Here is a 6,801-nt window from a genome sequence, read left to right as displayed (position 1 = left end):
GTCCAGGCAACAGTCTCCTGCTATAATCTGTTATGCTAAACAAAGAAAAGCCCGCCTGAGAAAGAATTCTTCTACATATGCATATATGCATCACATACCTCTCTGGAAGGCTATATAGAAAGTGAAAAGACTAATTCTCTCCAGTTAGAGGAACGGGATGAAGATAGGGAAGTGGTGTGAGAGTCTTACTTTTATCATTCATTATTTCCTTTAGATTCATGTTATGTAGCTGTATTAATATTCAAATTAAATTTAAAATTAAAATTTCTTTAAAAATTAATAACCATGCATTAACCCTTTACTTAGCAATTCCTTTTCTTAAAAATTATCATACAGTATACTACATATATACCAACTAGTTTAAATTGTACAACATTATTTTTTTTGGAACTCTTACAACAGCAAGTATGTTAACAAAACAGTCGATCGGCAGTGACCTGGTGAGATTATTCAAGTACATCCATCCAATGAAGCTCTATAAGTCATTAATAATTTTTAGGAGGTCATTATGTACTGATATTGACCTCAATACACAATATAGCCTTTTTTGGTAAAAAATAAAACAAAACAAACAAAACAAACAAAAGGTAAGGAGGAAAAAGTGTATTTAGTATGCTTCTATTTGAATAAAAAGGTACAAAAAGGGCATTTATTGATAGATGCTTAAAATATCTCTGGAAATAGGAGCACCTGAATTGCTCAGTTGGTGAGCGTCTGACTTTGGCACAGGTAATGGTCTCAGGCAATGTTCTTAAAGATTCGTGAGTTTGAGCCCAGCATCGGGCTCTCTGCTGTCAGCTCAGAGCGGAGCCTGGTTTGGATTCTGTCTCCCTCTTTCTCTGCCCCTTCCCTGTTTGCGTTTTATATCTCTTCCTTTCTCAAAAATAATTAAATATTACAATAAAAATAAAAATAATCTCTGGAAACACACAAAAGAGATTGAAGCATTGTCACCTCTGCAATGAGCATTGGACGGTGGGGGCATAGATTGCTGAGAGACATCAATATATGTACATTTATACTCTTAAGAGTTATAGTGTATTAATTCATTGCCTACCTTAAGCAAAGGAAGATTTAAAGATGAAATTTAGTTATTTCCCATGTCTGTTTTCTGTATTTTCCCCATACCAGACCCAAAAAAGATCAAAGTTTTATCCAATAAAATATCTGCTAAACAATGATTAAATTTGAATAGATTGGTATATATTTTCTTTTCTTGTGTTGGTAAATATAGCACTTATTAGCATTAAGATAGTATTAGTAAAGCACTGCAAAATTTTACCCAAATATGAAACATCATATATATTTATCGTGTGCCACACACACCTTAGCTTGTTTCTTTATTATTATTATTTTATTTACTTACTTATTTTGAGACAGTGAGAAAGAGTAGCAGGGTAGGGGCAGAGAGAGAGGGGAGAGAGAATCCCAAGCAGGCTCCACACTGTCAGTGCAGAGTCCAATACGGGATAGAACTCATGAACCATGATATCATGACCTGAGCCAAAATCAGGAGTCAGATGCTTAACCAGCTGAACCCACCCAGATGTCCCTTAGCTTAAACTTCAATATAAGGTTATGAATGTATTACAATAAAATCTTTTAGGAATTAAGAATCCTGCAGTAATAATTATAATAATAAATATAATATGAAATTTATTATGAAAATATAATGATAATAGCATCTAACACTGGATGCTTGCCACTATGATTACATATATTAACATGTTTAATCCTTATAGAAATTCTATGAAGATTACACTAGTATCATGTCTGTTTAAGTGTTAGGAAATTGAGGTATTGAGAGCCATTGAACTAACTTGTCTGAGGTCAGACAGTTAAGTGGCAGAGACATGATATGGACTCAAAAATATGGAATGCAGAGTCCAAGGTTTTAATTCTTATAGCAGACCAATAATAATAACAGCAAGAACAAGAAAGTGGTATGCTCCAACTTAGAACAACAAGTCAAGCATTACTTCACTCAAAGTTTCACATTTCCATGTTGGTAAGTTATGATTGTAGTGATGTGAGATGATCACCATTGCAGAGACATCACATAATATATATGATGTTAGCAGAACATATTTTTAGAAAACAGTTACACAAAACATATAAAAATGTCTTCTTGACTTCAAATAAATCACATGACTTCAAATCCAATTTTCTTTTTGAAACATTGATTTATTTTTGAGAGACAGAGAGAGACAGTGTGATCAGGGAAAGGGCAGAGAGAGGAGACACAAAATCTGAAGCAGGCGCCAGGCTATGAGCTGTCAGCACAGAGCCTGACACGGGGCTCAAACCCAAAAAACGTGAGATCATCACCTGAGCTGAAGTTGGAAACTTAACTGACTGAGCCACCTGAGCACCCCAAGTCCAATTTTTAGTGCTGAAAAAAGTCATAGAGATTTCACTGAACAATAAACTACAGTTTATGCTACTATATATTCTGGAGTAGTTAGTAAGAGCCCTAAATGGAGGCTACTCAGCAAAACTTCCCTTTCTTCTTCATATTTCTTAGAGAGTCTAATAATTGTGCCATTATTTTTAATAAGTCATGAGTCAAACTGTCCTTTCTCCACACAGAAAAAGGAAATGCCTAGTTTAAACAATACAGAAATACAGTTTAATTTATAGAATGACATTTCTACTTTACTGGCTACCAGATCTTTGTTGTGGACATGTTCCAATTGGAGCATGACTAGTCAGGTCTAACTGTTGAAGTATCTAAAAGTTGTCAGTGATTCACGACTGTTGTTTCCCAGATGGAGATAATTAATGGCTTGTCTTCATATTCTTCAACAGTTCCACTACATGGATTCTTTATCTAAAGATAATATCTTGCATTTATACAGCATGAAATGCCTTTAATGAGGTTTTACATTTGAATTTAATATCAAGCCTGGATGATTAGGTAAAAGATTGTGATGGTATTTTTTTACAACTATGGAAACTGGGACATAGAAGCTAAATGACTACTCTATATTTTATGGCCAATAGTGAACTAAGACAGTATTGGAACTCGCTGATCTAATTGTATTTGTAGTCAGGAATAAGTAACAGAATAATAAATCATAATAAAATTGCTTTAAACTACATTTTTAAGTTTATTTACTTATTGTGAGGGGGGTGAGGGGCAGAGGGGTAGAGAGAGAATTCCAAGCAGGCTCCACACTGTCAGTGCAGAGCCCAACATGGGGCTCAATCCCACTAACCACAAAATCATGACCTAAGCTGAAACCAAGAGTCAAATGCTTAACCCACTAAGCCACCCAGATGCCCCTAAACTAAATTTGAATTTTAAAAAAGCTAAGTTTCAATGTAAGGTTTTTCAGTTCTGTCAAATTATTAATTAGAGCATGGTATTACATACATAAAAATAAACAAGTGAAAAGGAAAGAGGTCTTGGAAATTTGTTACACATATATTTATATTTGTATACACACACATAATTACATATTTGGCCAGGCAAAATATTTAAAGGAATGGGTGGAGATAAAACCAAAAACAATCCTATAGTGTAAAATAAAAAGAATAGAGAGAGATTAAAGAGGAAGAACATAAAAGAAAGAATAGGAAGCATGGGCATTAGTTCAATATTTGAGTTACAGAAGTTACTTAAAGAGAAACAAGAATTTGAAATTGAGAAAATCATTTATAAAATATAGAAAATAATTCCTATAATAGAGAGATGTTTTAAGAGAAAGGGGGGCCACTGAGCTTAGCTCAATGAATTAAAAATACACATATATACACATCAAGACATCTTTTAAAATTTAGAATATGAAATATAAAAGGATGATAAGAGCTTTCAGGAAAAAATAAAAAATAAACAAATATTCAACCAAAGAGCAAGCAAAAGATTATTACCAAAGGCCAAGGATCCGTATTCCAAAAATCATTAGCAATAATGGATTATAGACAAATTTGATGCAAGCCTTCAAAATTCTAAGACAATGGATTTTAATGTCACATCTCATATCTATTATTATTAAGAAAATAAGACATAATAAAGGCCTTTTCAGATATGCAAGCTCTCAGAGATTTTTGCATATGCCACTATGAGAATGGGCACAGAAAAACGAAAGGACATTATGAAAAGGACATGAGATTCACAAAAGAGGCTCTTCACTCAAGAAAACTTAGAAGCACACTACTGAAACTACTTGTGTAGTGCATCTATGGATGGAACAAAGCTGACGGACAGCAAGAGGGAGAGTGTGATTTGACAAAATAGTCTCTGAAAACTTGTGAAAAGTTATCATGGTCATGATAAAGACAGTTGGGATGTAACATGGTAGATACATTTTAAATTGATGCTAGTAATATTCTCCCTTGAGATAGAAAAAAATGTGTTTTTACAGATATCATACAGTAAATTATCACTTGCAGTGAACAATATTTACATCATCATGATACAGTAAAAATTGCTGGTATGCAAATTGGCTCACCTTATAAAAAATTTACAGAAGACTTAAAAATGGTTAGAGAATATAATTAAAGTGTTATCAACTTTGGCGATGAATACTCCAATGACAGCCACTATTCCCAATGATAGGTGAGAATGAAGACATGGAGAGGGAGACACAGAAATGCTAGAATCCTGGTTTTACAAAATGAGGAGACAAGACATGACCATGGAATTGGAAACAGATGGTTAAATGTTTTTTGGTTTTGTTTTGGCTAATATTTTGTGCTGTTTAAATTGTAATCAGTGGAAAACTAGAAATAGCCACGTAATTATTTTGGAAAATGGGAGGGAAATGAAAGAGATTCTCATTTATCAAAGCAGAAAATCTAAAGGTAATGTTTGAAGTTGATAAATAGCCATTTCCCAAATGAGCTAATCACCAGATGGGGAAAACCAGCAAGGCTTAAAAATGATTAGCTCTCTGACCCACGGGTGGGGATGAAAAGTGGGGAAGGAGGTTGACTGTTGATTTTCATTATAAGCCCTTCCATCCCTTTTGCTTTTTAACCAGGAAGAGAGGGTCCCTCCGTCTCTTCCCCCCACTGCACTGTCTCTCTTCTTCATGTAAACTGCTGGCCAAACTAATTGCATGTTGTGGGCATAAGAGCTGAGGGAAGACAATTAACATTTATCAATCATATTTATTAAACCCAACATTGAGGTATTAGTTTCCTTTATAACACCTATTAGCTTAGAGAATTTGTTACCTCACTACAAATCATAGTTATTTGGTGGCAAAACTGATACTTCTAATTCAGAATAATTTCTATTATGTTCAGCTAGCATCTCGTGTTTGCCAATAAAAAATATAAGATATCAGTAAGATCTACACAAGATTACTGTGTATTCAACATTCTAGGTTTCTGACATTACCCAGAGAAAATCACGTAGAGAGAATATTGATGGAAAGATATTAAGAGCATTTCCATGCATTCTAGAAGACCAAGACATTTTACTTTTGGAGGTCCTAAGCAGCAACATTCATTAAAAGTAATGTCTTAGGGGTACGTGGGTGGCTCGGCTCAGTCGGTTAAGCGACCAACTTTGGCTCGGGTCATCATCTCACAGTTTGTGGGTTCAAGCCCCACGTGGGGCTCTGTGCTGACAGCTCAGAGCCTGGAGCCTGCTTTGGATTCTGTGCCTCCCTCTCTGTCTCTGCCCCTCCGCTGATCACACTGTCTCTCTCTCTCTGTCTCTCCAAAAATAAATAAATAAATAAATGTTAAAAATTTAAATAAAATATTTTAGGTATGAAGTTTTTGAAAATGTTTTTATAATTTTGCAAGTTAATTTTCTTTTGCCAACAAATAACTAATTAAATTTAAAATTGGCAATGATTTATCTGAAAGCATTGGCCAAAGCAAGAATTTTTGCCAAATCAAAAACCACACGCTTCCTGAAATTTATTTATATTTTATAAACATAAAATATAAAAATTGATGAAGTTGACATATTTATAACTATTAAACATTTTAGTTTTGATTATTCATTTTTCTTTTCATTTTGTATTTTAGGGACAATAAAAATTTCCAAAGTCTCCAACACTTACTTTTTTTTTCATAGGCTCTTACATTTTCATAGGTACCACACTCTGTCTTTTACAAAACAGAATGCTAAAATGCTCTTGATATTCTTACACTGTGACATACGTATGTAATTAGTCAGATCAGCATTTATAAAGAAAGAATACTGGTGTCTGTCATGATGAGTTGTTCACTGAAACAATGTTTTGTAATAAGAAGCTCAGATCTAAATACAAACTTGCAGGCCAAGAGGAAACTCTGGGAAGGGTCAGACTGGCAGTGAAGTCCACACTGTAATTGTGTTCTAACTTTGAGAGAATGTTGTCAGTTTTGTTCCAATAGTAGGTTTAGCAAACTGACTATTACCTGTCTCTATTAGGCTTGACTCATGAGGTTGTAAACAATCTCAATCATCATTCATTCTTGCTAAACGTTAAAAAATAATCACAAATGGACTCAAATATATTTGGTATTACCCTCTCCCCCCAACCACGTGCTTTTGGTTAAGAAGAGATTTTCCTAAGTCTCTGATTTTCTATGAAGTGAAGAAATGAAACACTACCACATTCACTGCTGGTAAGTAAAATGATTTGCCATCACCCCTTCCAAACATTTTAAAGTATCGTGATTTTGATTATCTCCTTGAGACTAGGTTGAAATGTGAATGTGGTACTATGAAAACCCACAGAAAACAACTATTCTAAATGAAAAAAGGTTTTAGTTTGACTTAAGGTGAATATTTCCTTATAAGAACAGATCTATTTCACAAAGAAAAGTTCATCCAACTTGTCTCTCATCAACGCC

General features: G+C 34.1%; 1 protein-coding gene across 3 annotated transcripts in view; it reads right to left on the bottom strand.

Annotated features, from left to right (window-relative positions):
* SPOCK3 (SPARC (osteonectin), cwcv and kazal like domains proteoglycan 3) overlaps positions 1-6,801 on the bottom strand; it is a 451,052-nt gene that overhangs the window by 39,846 nt on the left and 404,405 nt on the right. The gene's annotated exons all lie outside the window — the stretch shown is intronic.

Source organism: Suricata suricatta, chromosome 1, assembly GCF_006229205.1.
Source record: "Suricata suricatta isolate VVHF042 chromosome 1, meerkat_22Aug2017_6uvM2_HiC, whole genome shotgun sequence".
In the NCBI taxonomy this organism is placed as follows: Eukaryota; Metazoa; Chordata; class Mammalia; order Carnivora; family Herpestidae; genus Suricata; species Suricata suricatta.
The sequence above is the reverse complement of the archived record's forward strand: the minus strand, read 5'-3'. Positions and strand labels throughout refer to the sequence as shown.